Source organism: Loxodonta africana, chromosome 19 (genome assembly GCF_030014295.1).
Source record: "Loxodonta africana isolate mLoxAfr1 chromosome 19, mLoxAfr1.hap2, whole genome shotgun sequence".
Taxonomy (NCBI): Eukaryota; Metazoa; Chordata; class Mammalia; order Proboscidea; family Elephantidae; genus Loxodonta; species Loxodonta africana.
Window position 1 is genome coordinate 50406700 of NC_087360.1, and position 25782 is coordinate 50432481.

General features: G+C 38.7%; 1 pseudogene; it reads right to left on the minus strand.

Annotated features, from left to right (window-relative positions):
- Positions 1-7660: 7660 nt before the first annotated feature.
- LOC100662004 (small ribosomal subunit protein eS17-like) lies at positions 7661-14984 on the minus strand (annotated as a pseudogene).
- Between the last annotated feature and the right edge of the window lie 10798 nt (positions 14985-25782).

A 25782-nucleotide genomic window follows, 5' to 3' on the forward strand; every position in this document is an offset into this window, starting at 1 on the left:
ATTAGTGCCACTCATCACAACCTCTCCCCTCCTTCCTGCCTACCTGCACTATGTAGTTATCATCACACCCCCGAGCAGCACAGGCAAGGCCTACTGGAACCTGCCCAGCACTTTTTCCCAGCGTGCCCTATCAGCCCTCGTACATGTCACAAACAATCCATCACAACATCTCCCATTCAGCTGGACTTGCCCTGCTGCACCATAGCTGAGCAACTGGCCCTGCCCATTGAACAAGGAGGTAAAAATTATCATGATCACAGATGAGAAAACAACAAAGAACACACAGCCTGCCTGCTCAGACATAACCATAAAACAAAAAATAGGACAAAAAAAACAGATCTACAATCAATAAACAAAGAAAATAACTAATGAATGTCCCGAAGGCAGCAGACAATATCAAAACATATTTAAAAAAACAGGACAGGGTGACTCCAGTAGGTGTCCAAAATAAAACTCCAGATGACTCCAGTAGAAGGAAAGGCACTAGAGCTACCTGATAGGGAATTCAAATCTCTAATATTCAGAGCTATCCAAGAGTTGATGCAAAAAGGAGATACAAATGAGGAAAAATATACACAAATTCATGGAAAAGGCAGACAAATTCATGGAAAATACAGACAAAAATGTAAGAATTCATAAACATAATACAGGACAAAATTCAAAAATAAACTCACAAAAATTAAACAAAAACAACAATTTGAAATCCAAAACTTAAACAACAAGATTTCAGAAATGGATAGTGTCATAGAGGGGCTGATGAGCAGATTTGAAATGCTGAAAGACAGGATCAGCTAAATTGAAGACAAACATTTGGATACAACTCTTTTTGAGGAAAAATCAGAAAAATGAAGAAACTCTGAGAATTATGTGGGATAAAATCAAAATAAAAAATTTATGAGTGATTGGAGTTCCAGACCAGGGGGAGAAAACGGAAAACACAGAGAGGATCACTAAAGAATTGCTGACAGAAAACGTCCCTAATATCATGAAAGATGAAAAGCTAACATCCAAGAAGCTCAACAAACCCCATATAGGGTAGACCCCAAAATAAAATCACCAAGGCATATCATAATCACATTCCCTAAAACCAAAGACAAAGTCCTGAGAGTAGCTTGAGAAAAATGAAAAATCACATACAGAGGAGAAATAATAAAACCAAGCTCTGATTATTCAACAGAAATCATGCAGGCAAGAAGGCAAAGGGATGACATGTATAAAACCTTGAAAGAAAAAAAATAACCAACCAAGAATAATATATCCTGCAAATCTCTTGTTCAAATATGATGGTGAAATTAGGACATTTCTAGATAAACAGAAATTAAGAGAATATGTAAAAACCAAACCAAATCTACAAGGATTATTAAAGGGAGTCCTTCGGTCTGAGGACAATATTAGACCACAGCCTGAATCTAGGATGCAAGATTTTACCGGCCAGATACCAACTCAGGAAATGAACTCTCAAGGACTGTCCAAAACTGAAAGCATCATAACAAGGAACTGGAGAGTTTAATCTGTAAATGACAACAACGTCAGAACAATAAAAGAGGGAATAAATGGTGTAGGTAGATAAAACTTTCTAATGGAGAGGAAGGCAAGGCAATACTAAGTGATAATAGGCTGTTTCAAACCTAGGAAGATAAGGGTAAATATCAAGGTGACCACAAAGAAAAGTTAACAAATCTACTCTTCAAAATGAAGAAGAAAAACATAAAGTTTCAATAAAAACAAATGTACAAAAACAAAAGAAATGAAAAAGAAAACCACAAACAAAAGAAATTCAGTACAGGAGAATAAGAGCAACAAAGAAAACATCAGCATCACAAAAAAAAAAGCACTACAAAATGACAGCAATAAACTCACACCTATCAATAATTACACTGAAAGTAAATGGCCTAAATGCACCCATAAAGAGACACAGAGTGACAGAATGGATTAAAAAAAAAAAACAGGATCCATCAATATGCTGTCTATAAGAGACAAACCTTAGAAACAAAGACGTAAATTTATTGAAAGCCAAAGGATGGAAAAACATATATCAAGCAAATAATTTTCATAAAAGAGCAGGAGTGGCAATACTAATTTCAGATAAAATAGACTTTAAAATAAAATCAACCATAAAAGACAAAGAAGGGCAGTATATGATTAAAAGGACATTCCATCATGAAGACCTAACCATAATAAACATCTAAGCACCTAATGACAGGGCTCCAAAATACATAAAACAAACTCTAACTGCAATGAAAAGAGAAACTGACAGTTCCACAGTAATAGTAGGAGACTTCAACACACCACTCTTGGTAAAGGACAAAATATCTAGAAAGAAAGTGAGCAAAGATACAGGAGAGCTAAAGGGCACAGTCAGCCAACTTGACCTCACAGACATATATAGAACGCTCCATCCAACAGCTGCAAAGTACACATCCTTTTCTAACCCACATGGAACAGTCTCTAGAACAGGTCACAGAGCAACCCTCAACAAAATCCAAAACACTGAGATAATGCAAAGTATCTTCTCTGACCACAACACCATCAAAATAGAAATTAACAATGGGAAGAGCAAGGGAAAAAAAAAATCAATTACGTGGATACTGAATAACACCCTGCTTAAAAGCCACTAGATAATAGAAGAAATCAGAGATGGAATCTAAAAATTCCTAGAATCAATTAAGAATGAAAACACATCATGCCAAAACCTTTAGGACACAGCAAAAGCAGTCCTCAGAAGTCAATTTATAGCAAGAAATGTACACATCAAAAAAGAAGAAAGAGACAAAATCAAAATATTAGCTACACAACTTGAACAAATAGAAAGAGAACAACAAAAGCAGCCCACAGCCACCAGAAGAAAGGAAATAATAAAGATCAGAGCAGAAATCAATGAAATAGAGAATAGAAAAACAATAGAAAGAATCAGCAAAACCAAAAGTTTGTTCTTTGAAAGGATCAACAAAATCAACAAACCCTTGACAAAACTGACAAAAGAAAAACAGGAAAGGATGCAAATAACCCAAATAGAAACGAAATGGGAGGCATTACAAAGACCCAACTGAAATAAAAAGGATCAAACAGAGTATTATGAAAAACTATACTCCAACGAATTTGAAAACCTACTGGAAATGGACAAATTTCTAGAAAAACACTACATATCCAAAGTAACACAAAATGCTGTTAAAAATCTGAACAAACCCATAACAAGAGAGGAGATTGAAAAGTTAAAAAAAAAAAAAAAACAACCACCCACCTGAAAAAAGCCCTGGCCCAGATGGCTTCACTGGAGAATTCTACCAAACATTCAGAGAAGAGCTTATACCAGCACTACCCAAACTATTTCAGAATATAGAAAAGGAAGTGATACTTCCAAATTTATTCTATGAAGCCAGCATAACCCTGATACCAAAACCAGGCAAAGACAGCACAAAAAAAAGAAAATTACACACCAATATCTCTGAAACTCTGTGGGGCAGTTCTACTCTGTCCTATAGGGTCACTTTGAGTCGAAATCGACTCGACAGCACTGGGTTGTTGGGATCTCTCAAGAATATAGATGCAAAAATTCTAGCCAATAAAATTCAGCATCATATTAAAAATATAATACAGCATGACCAAGTAGGGTTCATACCAGGTATATGAGGATGTTTCAACATTAGAAAATCAATCCATGTAATCCACGACATAAATAAAAGGATGGAACAGAATCATACGATCATCTTAATCGATGGAGAAAAGGCATTCCACAAAATCCAGCAACCATTCTTGATTAAAAACTCAATAAAATAGGTATAGACAGGAAATTTCTCAACATAAATAAAGAGCATTTATGCAAAACCAATGTCCAACATCATTCTTACCAGAGAGAGGCTAAAAACATTCCCCTTGAGAAAAGGAGCAACACAAGGATGCCATTTATCACCACTCTTATGTAACATTGTACTGGAAGTTCTAGCTAGAGCAATAAGGCAAGAAAAAGAAATAAAGGGCATCCAAATTGGTAATGAAGAAGTTAAACTGTCCTTATTTGCAGTTGATATGATACTGTACATAGAAAACCCGAAAGACTCCACCAGAAAACTACAAGGAGTAATAGATTCAGCAGAGTAGCATGATACAAGGTAAACATACAAAAATCAATTTGGTTCCTATATGCCAATAAAGAGAACAATGAAAAGATATCAGGAAAATATCATTTATAATAGCCCCTAAAAAAGTAAAATAAAAAAAAAATTGTACTTAGGAAAAAATCTAACCAGGGATGTAAAGGACCTATACAAACAAAACTACAAAACAGTACTGCAAGAAACCTAAAGAGATCTACATAAATGGAAAGCATACCATGCTCATGGATAGGTATACTCAACAGTGTGAAAATGAAAATTCCACCCGAAGCAATTTACAAATACAATGCAATCCTGATCCAAATACCAACAATATTCTTTAAAAAAAAAATTTTTTTTTTAAAGAGATGGAAAAACTTATTATTCACTTTATAGGAAAGGGAAGAAGCCCCAGATAAGTAAAGCACTATTGAAGAAGAAGAATAAATTGGAGGACTTGCACTACCTGACCTCAGAATGTACTCTACAGCTTCAGTAGTCAAAACAGCCTGGTACTGGTACAATGACGGATACATTGACCAATGGAACAGAATTGAAAACCCAGATGTAAATCCATCCACCTATAGTCACCTGATCTTTGACAGGGCCCACAGTCTATCAAATGGAGAAAAGACAGTCTATTTAACAAATGGTGCTGGCAAACTGGATGTCCATCTGCAGAAAAAATGAAACAGGACCCATACCTCACACCATGTACAAAACCTAACTTAAAATGGATCAAAGGTGTAAATATAAAGCCAAAAACTATGAAGTTCATAGAAGAAAAAAATAGGATCAATGCTACAGGCCCTAATAAATGGCATTAACAGCATACAAACCACAACCAACAACACACAAACTCCACATGATAAGCTAGATAACTGGAATCTTCTAAAAATTAAACACTTATGCTGATCGAAAGAATTCACCAAAAGAGTAAAAAGAGAACCTTCAGACTGGGAAAAAAAAAATTTGGCTACTACGAATCAGACAAAGGTCTAATCTCTAAAATCTACAGGAAAATCCAACACCTCTACAACAAAGAGACAAATAATCCAATTAAAAAACAGGCAAAGGAAATGAACAGATACTTCACCAAAGAGGACATTCGAGAGGCCAAGAGACACATGAGGAAATGCTTGTGATCACTAGCCATTGGAGAAATGCAAATCAAAACCACAATGAGATACCATCTTACCCGGCATTACTGGCACGAATCAAAACAACAGGAAATAACAAATGTTGGAGAGGCTGCAGGGAAATCGAAGCCCTTATGCACTGCTGGTAGGAATGCAAAATGATATAACCACTTTGGAAAACAATATGCTGCTTGCTTAGAAAGCTACAAATAGAATTACCATATGATCCAGCAATCCCACTCCTAGGAATATATCCTGGAGAAGTAAGAATCGTCACACTACTAGACATATGCACACCCATGTTCACTGCAGCATTGTTCACAATAGCAAAAGGAAGGAAACAACCTAGACTCCCATCAACAGATGAGTGGATAATCAAACTGTGGTACATACACACAATGGAGTATTACACAACATTAAAGAACAAGATGAATCTGTGAAGCACCTCATAACATGGATGAATCTGGAAGGCATTATGCTGAGTGAAATAAGTCAATCACAAAAGGACAAATATTGTATGAGACCATAACTGTAAAAACTCATGAAAATGTTTACACACACACAAAAAAAAACAATCTTTGATAGTTATGAGGGAGGAGAGGAGTGGGGATGGAAAAACACTAAATAGGTAATAGATAAGTGGTAGCTTTGGTGAAGGATAAGACAGTACATCATACTGGGGAAGCCAGCACAACTTGTACAAGACAAGGTCATAGAAGCTTCATAGACTCATCCAAACTCCCTGAGGGACCAAATTGCTGGGCTGAGGGCTGTGGGGACCATGGTCTTGGGGAACATCTTGCTCAATTGGCATAACATAGTTTATTTTAAAACTGTTCTACATTCTACATTGGTGAAAAGCACCTGGGGTCTTAAAAGCCTGCGAGTGGCCATCTAGGATACTCCACGGGTTTCACACCTTCGGGAACAAGGAAGAATGAAGAGAACTAAAAATACAAGGGAAGGATTAGTCCAAAGGACTAATGGACCACATCTACCACAGCCTCTACCCGACTGAGTCCAATACAACTAGATGGTTCCCAAGTACCACTACTGACTGCTCTGACACGGATCACAATACAGTGTCCTAGACAGAGCAGGAGAAGAATGTAGAACAAAATTCTAACTCAAAAAGGAAGACCAGACTTGCTGCCCTGACAGAGACTGGAGAAACCCTGAGAGTATGGCCCCCGGACACCCTTTCAGCTCAGTAATAAAGTTGCTCCTGAGGCTCACCCTTCAGCCAAAGATTGAACAGTCCTGTAAAACAAAACAAAATTTAAGGGGCACACCAGCCCAGGGGCAAGGACTAGAAGGCAAGAGGGAACAGGAAAGCTAGTAATAGGGAACCCAAGGTTGAGAAGGGAGAGTGTTGATATGTCCTGGGGTTGTTAACCACTATCATACAACAATGTGTGTACTAACTGTTCTAAAGTACAATTAAAAAAAGTGTTCAAAACAACAACAAAAAAAAGTTAGCTGAGAGCTAAGTAGCCAGCCATGAAAACACTACCCCAATAAGGAACAGCTGATGGGAGATTCCTGGCAACTGAATTCTGTGAGAAACACACACACGCACACGCACACGCACACGCACACACACACACGAGTCCAAGGGAGAAATCATCATCATTTTTCTCTACCACATCAGAAAGGCAACAATACCAGGTAAAACCTATATTAGCAAGTATGGACTTTTCTGTCCTTTGTTCTCTTCCCTTCCCTAGGCTCCACCTTGAAAGAGAAGAGGCAGCATAGTGAGGGAGGAAAGGAGGAGAAAAAGAGCAACATGAGACAATATTAAGGAAATTTACCATAACTTCCTCCATTATTGTTTTCCCAACCTAAGGCAACCCCATGCTGGGCATAGGAAAAAACTCAGAATTAAATGAGAAACTAATTGTCTTAGTTTCTGTGGAACAATGGATCACTTTTGTGTGGCCTTCCTATCCATAGTCTTGTAACTCCTACCCAAGCAATTGAGCAGTACTGTGTGATAGGGTAATTGTGGCCCACCAAAGGGATTGGTCAGTTTTGCCATCCCACTGGGCTTGAAATGAGCCACCACACAGGTGGGAAAGAGAGGAACCCACAACCACCAAGGAAGAACAAACAGGAGCCAGCAGATCCTTTGGACCCGGAATCCCTGCGCTGAGAAGCTCCCGGAACCAGAAGACAGAGAGAGCTGTAATATTGAAGGCAGTGAGAAGCAGCAACAGAGACCTGGCAGCAAAGACCCAGAAGGAGGAGATGTCATGGTGGGGTTTCTGGCCCAGGCAGAAAGCTGAATGCCTTTGGGCAGAGGTCAAGGGTCAGGGAGAGGTGTGCCTTTGAACACGACTGGGAAGGCGCTGTCCTGCTGGAAGAGCTGTATCCTGAGTGTTCCTGAGCCTGAATTATAACTGTTACTTCCCTAACAAACCCCATAACCATGAGTATTGTCTGTGTGTTCTATGTGGCCATTGTAGTGAATTACCGAATCCAACAGAGTGCCGTGGGAGGGATGGTTGGTGTCAGAATTGGTAAAGATGGCAGAGAGAGGAGACATGTCTGACCTTCACTTCATAGGAATCAGACTTGGGCTGTTGATCTTGATTCTCCTTCCCCCTTGTGAAGTTAGAGGAGGTCAGACACTGCCTCTAAGCCATTTTCACAGTTTCCTAGGGCTGCTATATAACAAAATACCAAAAAGTAGGTGCTTTAAAGAACAGAAATTCATTGCCTCACGATTCTAAAGGATAGAAGTTCAAATTAGAGTATCAGCCCTGTCAATTCCTTCTGAGGGTGAGAGGAACACTTCCATGCCTCTCCTAGCTTCTAGAAGCTGCTGGCAGCCCTTAACATTCCTTTGCTGCTTGTAGATGTATCTTCACATGTGATTTACCCCTGTGTGACTCTGACTCCTTCTATGTTCCCCCCTCTTGTAAGACACCACTCAAAAGGGATTAGGACCTATGCTACTTTGGTATGACCGTGTTAATTTAACTGATAACATCCACAAAGAAAAGCCCTACCTCCACAAGTAAGGTCACTCTCACAGTTACAGGGGTTAGGACTTCACCATAGTTTTTAGGGGAACACAATTCAATCTGTAACACTAATGTTTTGAAATTAGAATGTACTGGACTTTTTGTTTTGTGCCCCCAGGTTTACTGAAAATATTACAGCACAGCAGAAGGATTAAAACGGCTTCATGTGGCGTTTTGAAATTCATTCCTACTGTGGCCTGAGTGACCTGCAGGTTGGGCAGACTGTCAAACTCCAAGAGCTTCAGCATTTCCTTAGTGTCAGGATCTACTTCAATGATCTCCTGATCCAGGGATGAGACCTCAGGGACATAATTATCTCTCCTTTCTCCTCCTCCTGCAGCTTGATGGAGATACTGCTCATGGGGCCTCTCTGAATCTGCTTCATCAGATGTGTGACATAGCTTGCTCTCTTGTTGCAAAGCTTCTTGCTGGGAATAATAGCAACCTCCTGGCACACATGCTTATTGGTGTGGAAGTTGTTGACCAGGTGTGTATAGTGCTTCTCAGTGACGACCTGGTCTGTCTTCTTCATGGTTTTGTTGTGATCTCAGCCCATGTCAGCAGGTCCCTGGTAAAAATATTGGACTTTTTTTTTTAATTGGGCTTTAGGTGAAAGTTTACAGAGAAAATTATTTTCTCATTAAACAGTTAATACACAAATTGTTTTCTGGCACTGATTGACAACCCCAGAATGTATCAACAATCTCCACTTCTCCACTCCTGTTTCCATTCATCCAGTTTTTCTGTCCCTTCGTTCCTTCTCTTTGCTTTTGGGCTGGTGTGCCCATTAATCTCATATACAAGATTGAACTATGAAGCATGTTACTCACATGTGTTATTGTTGGCCCTATAGATCTGTCTAATCTTTGACTGAAGGGTGAACCTCAGGAGTGACTTCAGTACTGAGGTAAAAGGGTGCTTGGGACATATTTCAGGGTTTCTTTTATTTTCAGTATCTGTCAGACCAATAAGCCTAGTTTTTTGTTTTGTTGTGTGTGTGTGTGTGTGTGTGTGTGTGAATTTGAATTTTGTTTTACATTTTTCTCCCACTCTGTCAGGGATTCTCTATTATGATCCCTGCCAGAGCAGTTGTGGTGGTAACTGGGCACCATCTAGTTGGTCTGGGCTCAGTCTGGTGGAGGTGAGGTAGTTGTGGTCCATTAGTCCTTTGGACTAATCTTTCCCTTATGTTTTTTTTTTTTTTTTTTCATTCTCCTTTCCTTCAGCTGGGATAGGAACAGTAGATGTATCTTAGATGGCCGCTTGCAGGCTTTTTAGACCCCAGATGATACACACCACAGTCAGGTGTAGAACAATTTCTTTATAGACTATGCTATGCCAATTGGGCTAGATGTCCCCCAAGACCTTGGTTCCCAACCCTCAGCCCAGTAGCTTGGCCCCTCAGAGTGTTCGGATGTATCTGTGAAGCTTCTATGACTTTCCCTGGTCAAGTTGTGTTGACTTCCTCAGTATACTGTCTTATTCAGCACCTAAGTTACCACTTATCTACTATCTAGTTAGTGCCCCGCCCTCCCCATACCTGACAACCAACAAAGATTGTTTCCTTCTGTGTGGAAACAACTTTATGTGTTTTTATAGCAGTGGTCTCATACAATATCTGTAATTTTGTGATTATTTCATTCAGCATAACGCCTTCCAGATTCATCCACATTGTGAGATGTTTAGAGGTTCATCATTGTTTTTAACATTGCATAGTAATCCATTCTGAGTATGTACCACAGTTTACCCATTAATCTGTTGATGGGCACTTACGTTGTTTCCATCTTTTTGCTATTGTGAATAATGCTACAATGAACATGGGTGTGAATATGTCTATTAGGTTGACGGCTCTTGTTTCTCTAGGGTATTTTCCTAGGAGTGGGATTGCTGGATCATATGTATTTCTATTTCTAGCTTTTTAAGGAAGCGGTATATTGTTTTCCATAATGGTTGTACCATTTTGCATTTCCACCAGCAGTGCATAAGAGTTCCAGTCTCTCCCCAAATCTCTCCCTTATTTGTAGTTTTCTTTCTGATTTGTGCATCGGTTTTTGTGTATGGTATGAGGTATGAGCCCTGTTTCATTTTTTGACAGGTGGAGATCTAGTTTTGCCAGCACCATTTGTTAAAAAGACTGTCTTTCCCCATTTAATGAACTTTGGGCTTTTGCAGAAGATCAGATGGTCATAGGTAGATAGATTCACATTTGGGTTCTCGATTCTGTTCAATTGGTCAATGTGTCTGTCATTGTACCGGTACCAGGCTGTTTTGACACCTGTAGCTGCATAGTGGGTTCTGAGGTCAGGTAGTACAAGGCTCCCACTTTGTTCTTCTTTAACAATGCTTTACTTATCCAGGACCTCTTAACTTTCCATATAAAGTTAATGATTAGTTTCTCCATCTCACTAAAGAATACTGTTGGTATTTGGATTGAGATTGCATTGTATTTGTAGATTGTTTTGAGCAGAATTGATATTTTCACAATGTTTATCTATCCATGAGCATTGATGTTGGTCTCTTTTGATTTCTTGCTTCCTATCCCCACAGCTTTATGCTCTGCAGGTCTAGAGGTTTTAGTTCCAAAGGGAAGAATGCTCCCACCTGGAGATACATCACTGATTCCATTCAACTGGAAGCTAAGAATGTCACCTGGCCAGTTTGGGACCCTTATGCCTCTGGATCAACAGGCAAAGAATACAGTTACCAAACTGGCTGGTGAGATTCATCCTGATTACCAAGAGGAAGTAGGATTGATAGTACATAATGGAGGTAAAGAAGAGTATGTAGGAATGCAGGAGATCCCTTAGGGCAACTCTTGGTACTACCATGCCCTGTAATTAAGTCAATGGACAACTACAGCAACCCAATTCCAACAAGACTACTAAATGGCCCAGACCCTTCAGGAATGAAGGTTTAGGTCACCCCACCAGACAAAGAACCATGACCAGCTGAGGTGCTTGCTGAGGGCAAAGGGAATACAGAATGGGTGGTGGAAGAAGGTAGTTCTAAATACCGTTGTAGCCACGTGACCATTTGCAGAAATGAGAACTGTAGTTGTTATGAGTATTTCTGCTTTGTATGTGTGCATCAAATATTTTATTTTCTTCACTTATAAAATATAAGATGTAAACAGGACTAGTGCATTTTTGGTTGTATTTGTGTTCATTGTATCATGTTAAGTGCAAGTATGTCTTTATAATTTTATTTTTTCAAAGATTATATACGGTTTAAGGAGATGTGTACAGGTGCCAAGCTGACAAGGGGTGGAATGTGATAAAGATTGTTTGTCAAGTTGGAAGGGCCATGATTCTCATTGTTTATATGTGATTATCCCCCTGATGGGATCTGCTGTGAATAACCAGTCAGTTGAAAGGAGTTTCCTCAGGCATGTGGCCTGCATCCGAATATAAGCGAATGTTCTGGCTTTAGCATGCTTTGGATCCTACAGCTGGCTCTTGTTCATCTGACCTCCTATTCTTGGGACTTGAACTAGCAATTTACCTGCTGATCTTAGGATGTGTTGATCTTCACAACCTATGAACAACAGCACTGCTCTCTGACCTGCTGATCTTGGGTTCACCAGCCCTTGCAGCTATGTGAATCAGGAGAAGCTGCTATCCTGATCCATAGACTTGGAATGTTCCAGCCTCTACAGTTGCATGAGCCGTTTCCTTGATATAAACCTCTGCGTATATTCATATGTTTATTGATTTTGCTTCTCTAGAGAACCCAGCCTAAGACACGCTCTCCCCCAGTCATCTTTTGAGTGCCTTCCAACCTGAGGGCTCATCTTCTGGCACTATATCAGACAATGTTTTGCTGCTATTCATAAGGTTTTCACTAGCTAATCCTTTTTAGAAGTAGACCACCTATTCTGTCCTAGTCTGATAGGTCAGCTGAAATCTGTCCACCATGGGTGGCCCTGCTGGTATCTGAATACTGGTGGCATAGCTTCTAGCATCAAGCAACATGCAAGCTCCCACAGTACAACAAACTGACAGATGCATGGGGGCCTATTGCTATAAATTGGCCTCTAAACACTGCCTTTGCTGTGTATCAAAAGTTTTGGTTTGGTGAGTTTTCATTCTCCTTTGATTCTAGAATTTTTTTTATTCCATCTTTGATTTTTTTCCATTACCCAGTGGTTTTTAAGCAAGGTGTTATTCATTTTCCATGTATTTGATTTTTCTCCCTTGTTTTTCCTATTATTAATTTCTACTTTTATTGTGTTGTGATCAAAGAAGATGCTTTGTATTATCTCAGTGTTTTGAATTTTGCTGATGGTTGTTTTGTGGCCTAAGATGTGGTCTATTCTGGATAATGTTTCATGCGCTCTGGAAAAGGATGTATAAGGTCAAGGTGGTTGATTGTAGTTTTTAGATCTTCTATATCTTTGCTTACTTTCTTGATGTTCTGTCCTTTTCTGAGAGTGTCCTGTTGAAATCTCCTACTATTATTGTGCAACCATGTTTCTCTTTTCAGTGCTGTTAGTTTGTTTTATGTATTTTGGAACCTGTCATTGGGTGTATAGATATTTATTATGGTTATGTCCTCATTGTGGATTGTCCCTTTAATCATTATAGAATGTCCTTTCTTGTCTTTTATGGTGGATTTTGCCTTAAAGTCAATTTTATATGAGATTACTATTGCCAATTCTGCTCATTTTTTGGTTGCTGTTTGCTTGATATATTTTTTTCCATTCTTTGATTTTTCATATATTTATGTCTTTGTGTTTAATGTGTGCCTCTTGTTAATAGTCCCTTGATGGGTCATGGTTTTTTGTCTGTTCTGTCCCTGTCTCTTTATGAATGCATTTAAGCCATTTACATTCATGTGATTATTGACAGGTGAGAGTTTATTGCTGTCATTTTGTAGTGCTTTTTTGTGGTGCTGATGTTTTCTTTGTTCTTCTTCACTACTGTACTGAGTTCCTTTGTTTGTAAAATTTCTTACATTATTGTAGATTTTGTTTTTACTGAGAATTTATGTTTTTCTTCTTTGTTTTGATAAGTAAGTTTGATAACTTTTTGTGGTTACCTTGAAATTTACCCTTATGCTCCTAAGTTTGAAACAGTCTTATTACTTGATATCATGTTGACTTCCTCTCTACTTGAAAGTTCTATACCTACACTGTATATTCCCCCTTTTAGTGTTCTGATGTTGTCATTGTTTACAGATTGATGTCTCTAGTTTCCTGTTTTGAATCTTTTAGTTTTATTTTTTTCTTGAGAGTTCATTACTTAGGTTAGTATTTGGCTGATTCTGTCCTGTGTCTAGATTCAGGTTGTTGCCTGATGTTGTTGGTTCTCTAACCAAAGACTCCCTTTAATAATTCTTATGAGTTTGGTTTGTTTACAAAGTCCCTTAATTTCTGTTTATCTGGAAATGTCCTAATTTCACCATCATATTTGAGAGTTTTGCAGGATATATCATTCTTGTTTGACTTTTTTTTTTTTCTTTTCTTTCAAGGTTTTACATCTATCATCTCATTGCCTTCTTGCCTGCATGGTTTCTGCCAAGAAATCGGAGCTTAGTGTTATTGTTTTCCCTTTGTATGTGCCTTTTCATTTTTCTCAAGCTGCTCTCAGGATTCTTTCTTTGATTTTGGGGAGTATGATTATGATATGTCTTGCTGACTTTCTTTTCTGGTCTATCCTATATGGGGCTCGCTGAGCTTCTTGGATGGTCAGCTCTTCATCTTTCATGATGTTAGGAAAGTTTTCTGTCAGCAAATTTTCAATGATTCTTTCTGTATTTTCTATTTTCTGACCCATTCTGGAAATCCAATCACGTGAAAAGTTTTGCTCTTGATTGTATCCCATGTAGCTCTTAGGTTTTCTTTATTTTTCTTCATTCTTCTCTAGTATTTTTCCTCAAATATATTGACATCCATTGATTTGGCTTCAATTTTGTTGATTCTGTCTTCCATTGTTTCAATGCTCCTAACATAATGCTTCTATTGTGTTGTCCATTTGTGAAATTTTGTTGTTTATCTTTTGGATTTCTAATTGCTATTTTTTTTTCATGATTTCTATTTGTTTATTTATTTTGACATTTTATTCTTGTATTATTTTCCTGAATTCTTCTATTGCTTTGCCTGTATTTTCCTTGATTTTGACTATGTTTTGGTTGGTTTTGTCTGTGTTTTCCATGATTTTCTGTGTTTTCCTTGATCTCTTTCTTAGTAACTTTGAGGGCCCTGAATATTAGACTTTTGAATTCACTATCAGGTAGTGCCAGTACTCTTTCTTCTGCCAGAAGGTCAACTGGTGCTTTATCCTGGTTGCTTACTGGAGACATCATGTCCTGTTTTTTTTTTTTTTAATGTTTTGATATTGTCCGCTATCTCTGAGACATTCAGGTATTATCTTATTTATTGATTGTGGGTTTGTTTGTTTCATCCTGCTTTCTTGTTTTGTTTGGTTATGTCTGGGTGGGTGGTCCTGGCGTGCTTTGTTGCTTGCTCATTTTGTCCAACTTCGCAGGGCCAGTCGCTCAGCTGTAGTCCAGTAGGGCAGTTCCAGTGTGGGGGAAGGGGTGGAGATGGGTCTTTTCTCTGTGGTGTGAACCAGGCTGGGGGCTGCAGCAGGGCCACAGCGGGTGCTGGTTGGGGTCCTGGACCAGCGCAGAGCCTGAGATCCTGATCGAGCTGCAGCAGGTGGCAGGAGAGGACTGGGGCAAATAAGAAGGGATCTGGGGTCTGGGCCAAGTCCCTTCAGGGCCATGGCAGGAGGTGGGAGGAGTCTAGTACCGGTGAGAAAGGGCCTGTGGCTATGGCCAGCAGAGCTGAAGAGAGAGGTAGGAGGGGTAAAGGCAGGGGCAGAGGTAGCTAGGTGGAGGAGGGCAATAGGGAGGGTTGTTGCTGTGGTTCCTGGCTGTTAGGGTTGCCAGGATGCGGCAGTTATAGCTGCTGTTCACCAGAGGTGTGGCAGTTGTAGGAGCATGATCCTATGATCACCAGGTGAGAGTCTGGGCTCTTCCTTGTGTTGCAGCCAGCAAACGTTGATTTACTTAATTCTGGGTGTGTCCGCACTGTACCTCTATCTCCTATTGGGAATTTCATGGAGGTGCCTTTCTGTGTGTGGGGTTGTCAGCTTTATTCCAAGATGGCCACACTGAGTCATGACATCTGGCAGGGAACCTCCACTCTGTATCTCTATTCTTTCCCTGTTTTCTATCAGTTTCTTCTTCTCCTCAGTGACTTCCGATCTGATACTTTATCCCTTCATTTAAAGTACAGGGTTCCAGGATTGACATTTATATCTGTTTTACTAGTTTTTTGGGGTCTTTGTTGCAGCAAGATGACTTAGTTTGTCTGACAAGGCTGCCATCTTGGCTCTACCTCCTGTGCAGCACTTTTTTTTTTTATTGTGTTTTAAATGGAAGTTTAAAATTCAAGTCAGTTTCTCATACAAAAACTTATACACACATTGTAATATTACCCTAGTTGCTCTCCCTACTATGTGACAGCACACTCCCTGTCTCCACCGTGTGTTTCATTTGTCCATTCAACCAGCTCCTGTTCCTTTCTGCCTTCTCATCTCACCTCCAGACAGGAGCTGACCACATAGTCTCATGTGTCTACTTGAGCTAAGAAGCACACTCCTCACCAGTATCATTTTATGTCTTACAGTCGCCTAATCTTTATCTAAAGAGTTGGCTTCAGGAATGGTTTCAGTCCTGGGCTTACAGGGAGTCTGGGGGCTATAATCTCTGGGGTCCCTCCAGTCTCAATCAGACCATTAAGTCTGATCTTTTTACTAGAATTTGAGTTGGCATTCCACTTTTAACCTGCTCCATCAGGGATTCTCTGTTGTCTTCCCTGTCAGGGCAGTCATTGGTGGTAGATGGGCACCATCCAGTTCTTCCAGTCTCAGGCTCATGGAGTCTCCAATTTACGTGGCCCTTTCTTTCTCTTGGGCTCGTATTTTCCTTGTGCCTTTGGTGTTTTTCTTTCTCCTTTGCTCCAGGTGGGTTGAGATCAATTGATACATCTTAAGTGGCCACTTACTAGGTTTTGAGACCCCAGACACCACTCACCAAAGAGGGATGCAGAATGTTTTCTTAATACACCTTTGTTATGCCAATTGACCTAGATGTCCCCTGAAACCATGGTCCCCAGACCCTCACCTCTGCTACTCTGTCCCTGAAAGTGTTCACTTATATTCAGGAAACTTCTTAGCTTTTGGATTAATCCAGTTGTGCTGATTTCCCCTGTATTGTGTGTTGTCCTTCTCTTCACTTAAAATAATTTTTGTCTACTCTCTAATTAGTAAATACATTTTCCCTTCCTCTCCACCCTTATAACCATCAAAGAATGTTTTCTTCTGTGTTTAAACCTCTTCTTGAGTTCTTACAATAGTGGTCTTATACAATATTTGTCCTTTTGCAACTAATGTCACTCAGCATAATGCCTTCTAGATTCATCCATGTTATCAGATATTTCATGGATTCATTGTTGTTCTTTATCATTGTATTCCATTGTGTGAATATACCATAATTTGTTTATCCATTCATCCATTGATAGGCACCTTAATTGTTTCCATTTTTTTCCTATTGTAAATAGTGCTACAGTGAATGTGGGTGTGCATATATCTATTAGTGTGAATGTTTTTATTTCTCTAGGATATATTCCAAGAAGGGGATTGCTGGATTGTACAGTAGTTCTATTTCTAGATTTTTAAGGAAGTGCCAAATCTATTTCCAAAGTGGTTGTACCATTTTATATTCCCATCAGCAATGTGTAAGTGTTCCAGTCTCTCCACAAGCTCTCCAACATTTATTATTTTGTGTTTTTTGGATTGATGCCAGCCTTCTTGGGGGTACTGGACTTTTTAATACCTGAAAAATGAGACTATACAGTAATCACCTAAGAGTGATCAGAAAATCCGTGGTTATCTTCTGGAAATTTCATTCAGAGAAAAGGAAGGTGTTAACTGAGTAACTTTAAAGGACCAATGGAAATAATAAAATATTAATTTGCTCTTTGCTTGCTCAGATCATTTAAAAAAAAAAAAAAAACTTGCCATTGCATTGAACTCTGACTCATGGCGATCCCATGTGTGTCAAAGTAGAACAGTGCTGCATAGAATTTTCAGTGGTTTATTTCTCAGAATTTATCACCAGGTCTTTCTTCTGTAACACCTCTAGGTGGGCTTGAACCCCCGGCCTTTTGGTTAGCAGCAAAGTGCATCACTATTTGCACCCCCAGGAATTTTGCTCACACCATATCACACCACACTGAGTTCATAATGTCCAATAAACCGATTACAGATAAAGTAGCTCACGTAATTGTCATAAGTTATGTATTACCATTTTTGTTTTATAGATAATAAAGCCAAGTCTAACACAGGTAAAGTAAATTTCCAAAATCAGCACCAATAAGTATGAATTTAAACACAGATTTGCCTAACTTCAAATCTAGCTCTTAAAACTATTCTGCCTTCTCATTATATACATTATAAAATTAAGTTCCCAATACCATTAAACAGACCTTTCTGTGAAAATCCTTAATATTTTACTTAAAACTCATATCCAGAAGAGGAGATGACTGATGTGTAGGAAGAAAGGACTAGGAAAAACAAAGTAGCAAGTAAAACCAATTTTATTATTAAATCAGCAGTACTTCCAAAGCTCCTATTTATTCTTTAATACACAGCTCAAATGTACTGATCTAACAAATATTTATTGAGTTCCTCTCCTGTGCCAGGTACTATGTTTGGAAATAAAAACCAAACCAACTGCCATCAAGTTGACTCTGACTCGTGGAGACCCCACGCGTATCAAAGCAAACTGTGCTCTACGGGGTTTTCAATGGCTGAATTTTTAGAAGTAGGTCATCAGTTTTTTCATTCTAGGTGCCTCTGGATGGATTCAAACCTGCAAGTTTTCAGTTAGCAGCCAAGTGTCTTAACTGTTTGCACCAACCAGAGACTCCTATGTTTGGCAATAAAGAAACAAAAATGAAAATGAGTTCCACTCTTATCAGGATGCAGAAACCATGAATGTTGCAAACAACAAATAACAGCCCAGTCTATTATGTTTTATAATGTAAATGTACATGTACATAGGAAGGTCTTGGCCCTGACTTGATGGTCACTGAAAGCGCCCTGGAGGAAGCGACATGCAGGCTGACACTGGAGGATGAATGGGCAAAACAAAGCGAAGAGGATGAGGCAGTGCTTTCCCAGCAGAGGGAAGGCATGTGTGAGTGCCTGGGTGCAGGAGCGGATATGACAGCTTCAAAGAACGGAAAGAAATTGATAATTGCAGAGTCACAGGGGTTGAGGGGAAGATTGTAAGAGATGAAGCTGGAAAGGGAAGCAAGACCTGATAGGCCATGTTAAAAGGAGTTGGCTTTATTCTAAAAGAAGTGTGAAAAAAGGAGGTTGCAACAAATAACTTATGGGTTTACACAAATTCCTGAAATACATAAACAAGTCAACTTCTGAAAAACCTCTCTCTGAACTTAATCGAAGCCACAACTCTGATCCAAAAAAAAAAAAAAAATGGGAATAATGGGAGAAATGCAATGAGCCAAACTGGATTACCAGTTGCTTAAAAGCTGTTCCCTAGTATACACCTTATGCTGGCACGAGCATAGGGAGGGCTTTCGTGTGACTGAAAGGACCATACTGTAACTGACGCTTGCATTTAGGCATCCAGATATATATAGATCTCCCACAACCCAAAATTCCAACCACCAGAAAACCCAGTTGTTAAAATGTCTCAAATGATTGCAGGTTGAAATTGAGGTGCACTTTCCATTTAGAAATACAGAAATAGCTTATTTTGATCAGGTTGATTATAATGAAAGCTTGCTGATTATTCTGAATTGCCACAAAGTTGTTTTGGTTTTTGTTTTTGCTTTGTTTTTATGTAGAAACAGAAAATTGCTGAACAGAGAAAAAGGTCCAGGATCCTCAGCTTTCATTATCAGTCTAAACTGAAAGCTTCTAGTCTCTCTGTTCTTATTCCTGAACTCCTCCCCTTTACTTCCTTCTTTTAGTTACTTTTCTAAAAGAAGGAAAAGGAATGGACAAAGGAAAAAGAATAGACAAAGAAAACTAACATTTATCATGCACATAAATAAAAACACTTAAGCCGTCCTTTATTGAGCTCTCATTTTGAGAGAGATATGTTTCTGTTGTTGTGCTGTCCAGGTCATCCATACTAACTTGTAATGACCCTATAAGACAGAGTAGAATGATCTTATAGGGTTTGTTAGGTTGTGATCTTTAAAGGAGCAAATTTCCAGGTCTTGACTCCCACAGAGCCATTAGTGAGTTCAAACCACCAATGGTTAGCAGCCAAATGCTTAAAAATTGGGCCACCAGGGCTCCTTGAGAGAAGTATAGTGTCAGATATTTGAAATATATCATCTCATTTAATACCCTCAACAATCTTATGTTATAGTAACATATCTGCATTTTACAGATGAAGAACTATTTAGGCTCGGAAAGTTTTACTACGAGGTCTTCCTGACCCCCAAGCATCGTATTTTCCTGTTTACTCTAGTGTAGTTGGAAATAGTATTCTACTCTTGCATGGTTTTTAGCAAAGGCCAATCATGGATTGGCTGTTAAGGGATAAAATAAGGAGACTCTTTTTCAAGGCATGGAATGTGTTAACTTCAGAGAATATGTGTTACATTTCAGAAAAATATGCAAAACTGCGGTCTCATTATCCATATCCTTAATTTTGATAAAGGAGAAAATTAAACTTTTCTTCCAATTCATAAATCTATTTTCATTAAAAGCAGACATTTCCTCAAGTAATATTAAACATTGGGCAGGCAATCAAAATATATCGCCAAATTCCATTCTTAATTTGGTAGTGCAAAGCTATTTCTAATTTTCTCTGACAGCAAGTTTTCCACACTGACAATTGCTCAGCAAATTTGCATTATAACATGTTTTCCAACCTTAAGAGCTTATGCAATAACAAAATTTGAAATTTCAAAGCTGTATCTGTATGAGATACATACACAGAATTACTATAAAATTGGACACATTGTAAACAGTTCATAACACTTGTATTTCTAGTGATTATTATAGACATAATGTATATAATACTCTCAGAACAGAAAAATTTTTGCAAGATACCCACCAATTCGCAAATAAAAATGATGGTAGATATAGTAATGAAATCCACTGCTTTTGGATTATAATCTCTTAGTAATAGTGATACGGCTGTTTTGTTAATCTACAAGATTTTAAAATAAATAAAAAAATATGAAATTTATCATGTAATTCACAATATTTAGCTATTTCTCTAGCACAGAATTTGGGATGCTTACCTCTGAAAACCCTGGAAACCCTGGTGGTGTAGTGGTTAAGTGCTATGGCTGCAAACCAAAGGGTTGGCAGTTCAAATCCACCAGGCTCAGTGAGTCGGAATCGACTCGATGGCACTGGGTTTACCTCTGAAAAAAAATAACTTTTATTTAGGTTATCCTCTCAGATCAGGCCTTCCTAAAAGGCTCCAATTCTGGAATTAAGCCTAGAAACTGGAAAAAAAGAACAAGAGATTTACAGACTAAGATGGAAATCTGAGCACATTAGATTAAAAACTACCTTCCCCTCTTCCCACTTCCAAATTTCCACTAGAGTAGAGAAATGGGAATAAAGGGAATTATACATAATTGCAGAAAATGGAGAACAATAGTATAGACCAAATTAAAACAAAGAGATGAAGAGTTGGTCAAGTCCAGATTTATCAAATATGGGGATTAGAAATCTACTGGGGGAATAACTGAAATGTGCCTCTAGCATAACCTTCTTGCCACCCTACACTTAATAGAGTGATACATATATGGGGTAGCTGTTTGGGGCTAGTGTTATTACTTTTAATATTTTATTGAAGTATTAGAAAAGCTAGAGTTTTCACAAAGCAAAATTCCAATAGGCTGCTTGCTAAGTATGATAGAAAGCTGGCATGGCTAGCTCTTAACAAGAGAAGTCCTTGAATCTAAAGAAGATTGACAAGACAAATACATTAAAAAAAAAAACTTTGTCCCAAATAAAGATTCCTACTTTAATATTGCTAATTTTAGCTCCTTCCCTACCACATAACTATAGCTGAATTTATATTCCAGCAAAGTAAAGACAAAGTTTAGACCAATTCTAATAATAAGTCACATAATCTCTGGCAGAACCCTGTCCAAAAAAACAAAACAAAAACAATTAGACAAACCTAGACCCCCTTTTCCAGGGTAAGCTAAGCATAGGAAAAAATGTCTTTTTAATTAAGGGACAACTTTGTGAAAAATCAGAACTAAATGTTTCTTTTATTAGATAGTCCCTTCAAAAAAAAGTAGAACACCTTTAATTTTTATCTTTAACAAAATTTCAATAAAATACTAAAATTATAAGCATAAAAATGTAATCATTTAAATACAAAATTATGAGATCAAGAAAGATTTTTTTTTTTGGAGATTTAACAAAAAATCTGAGCACTTAATTTTGACAGCATAATAATGGCAATTAAAAAAGCTAATTCACTATTGCAGAAATTGTATTTATGAATCAAAATAAATACGAGTGATTCTCTTAGAAATAATAGGAAATAAAGATAAATATTGTAAGAGTCACTTAAGAAAGAGGAGCCCATCATTCCCCCCTCAGTTCTACTTAAGTCGCAGAACCATTTTCTCATAATAAAAGTAGCAATGGTTCAGCTTCCACATATAAATAAATAGCTTAGAATTCATCACTCCTAAAAACAAAAAAAATTAGACAAAATGAAAATCATTGATCATTCTCAAACTCATTCAGGGTCTGAGGTTGCAGGGCAAACCACCACTCTAAAATCTGGAGAGAGAGGCACACCCAAAGAGTCACATCTGAGATTTGTTTTGCAGCAGAAGAAGTGAAGCCATAAACTGGTAGGAACACTTAAATAGTAATTTTGACAAATTGCTGGAGACTGAGTGGGACAAGCATGAGAGTGAGAAACTACCAGGGAATGCATTATTGGAGGAGCTCCTGTACGTCCATGAAATTTACCTCCAGGAACCCAACCAGAAAGAACCCCTCATGGCCCTCTCTGATAGAGAGGAAGAGTAATCATTGTGAAACATACCCATACCCTTCTCCATAACAAAGCCTTACTCACTAGAAAAGCTTTTGCCAGAGCCTTATCCTAACTGCAGGAAGGTCATTCCTCCTGCTACAGCCACCCCTAGCCTTCCTGTCTCACATAAGGGTAAAAAAAAAAAAAAAAAAAAAGAGTCAACAGGGATCAAGACTTCAAGGAAATAGATTGGGAATACTGAAGCTAGGGAATGGAGTAGGAGGCAAGGGGAAAAAAAAGTTATATCACTGGAGACACACTGTTGAAGGTCATAAGTATTGCAAGATTTAATCAGAAGATTATAAAATGTTTCTCCTTCTGCACACCTTACCACTACACCAATGTGGCTCCAGTATAATGATAGTATGTTACAGTTGAAAGAGCTGCAAGACACAAATGCTATCTAAATAAGTACGCAGGGAAGCCCAAAGTAAAAAGCGGAGAGAAAAACAAGGACATTAGGAAAATTTGAATCCTCTGGCTTCTATAGTAACAGAAAATATTAAACACAATCCAACTCTTAGCTAGATTAACCTAAATCCTCACACTAAAGACCTATTTACCTCAACTTCCATTAGTCAGTATAATATGTTTGGCTTTAAAAAACAACAAAAAAGATTACAAAGCAGCCAAAAGGCAAGAAAAAAACAGACTGAAGAGATAAAGCAAGCATAAGAATCAGACTCAGGAGGGTGGAATGTCTTGGTTATCTAGTGTTGCTGTAACAGAATTACCACAAGTGGATGGCTTTGACAAAGAGAAATTTATTTGCTCACGGTCTAGTAGGCTAGAAGTCCAAATTCAGGGCGTCAGCTCCAGGCGAAGTGTTTCTCTCTCTGTTGGCTCTGGAGGAAGGTCCTTGTCATCAATCTTCCCCTGGACTAGGAGCTCCTCTGCACAGGAACCTTGGGTCCAAAGGACATGCTCCATTCCCGGCACTGCTCTCTTGGTGAAGTAACATTCCCCACTCTCTGCTCACTTCCCTTTCCTTTTATCTCTTGTAAGATAAAAGGTGGAGTAGGCCACAACCCAGGGAAACTCCCTTCACATTGGATCAAGGATGTGACCTTAGTAAGGGTGTTACAATCCCATCCTAATCTTCTTTAACATAAAATTACAATCACAGAATGGAGGACAACCACATAACACTGGCAATCATGGCCTAACCAAGTTGACACATATTTTTGGGAGGTACAATTTAATCCATGACATGGAGCAAGATGGAAAAGTGAGTGAAGTTTCCCATTTACTGCCCCAGCAACTAACCCACTGAACAAAATAAAAACCAGCAAAGACTGAGATTGCAGAACTCTGGATGGCAGCTAAGGTGTTGGAGAGTCAAGGCAAGTCTAGAAATGGGGAAGAGGAAGAGCAGGGACAGCACAGAAGCTGGAGAACCTACGTGCTAATACCAGGAATTCTTGCTCATAGAAGCCATTTTAGCACGAGGTTGGGTAACACTCCAAACAGGGAACACAGAAAAGGAGCTAATTTGAGGAAATCGTAGCCCAATTTTTTTAAGCTAGTGCAAATTGACTAAGGGAGTTCATAAGCTGCACATTTGGGAGAAGGTGAAGAGATAACATGCTCCTGCCAGAGAGTGCTGTTGAATCTCATTGAGGCCTGAGATGGATGGGCACTAGGACTGTGAGGAACAGCAAGGGCAGCAGTGCAAGGGAAATACGTCAAACTGAAAGGGCAACACAGAGGGAAATGGCCCACAGAGGGACACCATGGGTGAGCCTGTGCAAGGGTACTCCAAAGGGAAATAAATAGAAAGCCCCAACCTTCACCACAGGAAAGTTGAGCCCCACCTCTAATGTCAGCATTTGCAACCAGCTAACATCCCCCTAAACACATGCCTTTCAAATTCCAGAGATCAAGTATCCAGAACACCTGAATCAGCACTGGAAAAAACCTAAGTATAAGAGTGCCCTACAGTAGTTCTCAGGAGAAGATACCAAGATTCTGACTCATAGCAACCTTGTGGAGCTGAATGAAGTTGTCCTGTGGGGTTCCCAGGGCTGTGAGTCTATGTGGAGGTGGGCTGCCACAACTTTGTCCCACCTAGTAGCTGATGGATACAGGCCCTAGCATTTTGGTTGGCAGCTGGGTGCTTGGCCCCTGAGCCACCAGGGATTCCAATCAGAAAAATTTCTCACAAAAAAATCAGAATACCAAATTTAAAGTAATAAAATAAAGATAAGAAAATGGCCCAAGTTCAACAAAAAAAAATAGTAAAACACACAAAATCACAAAAGAAGTAGGACCAGTCAAAAGCAAAACATAAAGAAGAGGAAATTTCTCCTGTGGAGGCCAGTATAATGCACATAATTGATCATTTTCAGACTATGGTGCTAAATATGTTTAAAAAAGCAAAAAGCACACAGAAAACAAACTAGCAGAGATCAGGAAAGAAATGGAGAGAGAAAATGAGAGACTCGACATGAAAACATAAAAAAGAATAAAGAGGACAACTGGAACTGAAGAATAAAACAACTGAATTAGAATAAGCAAGAGAAATGCTCAACAATATAATCTAACAGACAGGAGAGAGAATAAATGAACTAGAAGACAAAATAACTGAATTCATCAGATCTAAATTTTAAAGAGAAATGAGAAAAAAACAAAGAAAAGCAAAGAAACCCAAAAGGAAATATCACTCGATTAAGAAATCTAAGATTAAAATTATTGGAATCCCAGAGCATCATGCCAACAATAAAGGGGTAAAAATGATTTCCTAAGACACAATCAGAGAGAATTTCCCATATTTGAACAGAGAACAAAGCCTGCAAACACAGGAAGCTACATGAACTGCAATTAAGAGACACAAACAGATCAACTCCATGCCATATCCTAATAAAATTCTTGAAAACCAAAGACAAGGAGAGAATTCTGAAAGCAGTAAGAGAAAAATGCAATAGAACACACCAAGGGGCTTTCACAAGAATCAGTGTGGATTTCTCCCCAGAAACTCTAGAGGCTGGAAGACAACAAAGCAACATATACAAAATACTGAAAGAAAACAATTATAAACCAAGAATTCTTCACCCAGCGAAGTTGTCATTTAAAAACGAGGAGGAAATGAAGACATTCCGAAACAAACAGAAACTCTGGGATTTTGCCAACACCAGGAGCCCTGGTGGCACAGTGGTTAAACATTTGGCTGCTGACCAAAATATCGGCAGTTCGAATTCACCAGCTGCTCCTTGGAAACCCTATGGGATAGTTCTACTCTGTTTTGTAGGGTCACTATGAGTTGGAATCAACTCAACGGCAACAGGTTTTTAGACCACCGCTGCAAATATTACTCAAGGGAATACTCTAAATGGAAAGGCAGGAGCATTAAATAAATACTTGTAGGTGTACATGGGAAAAAAATAAAAAATGTGAAAGAGAGGATATGATATCATTTTTCAGGGAACAAACTCAATAATTAAACCACGCAAA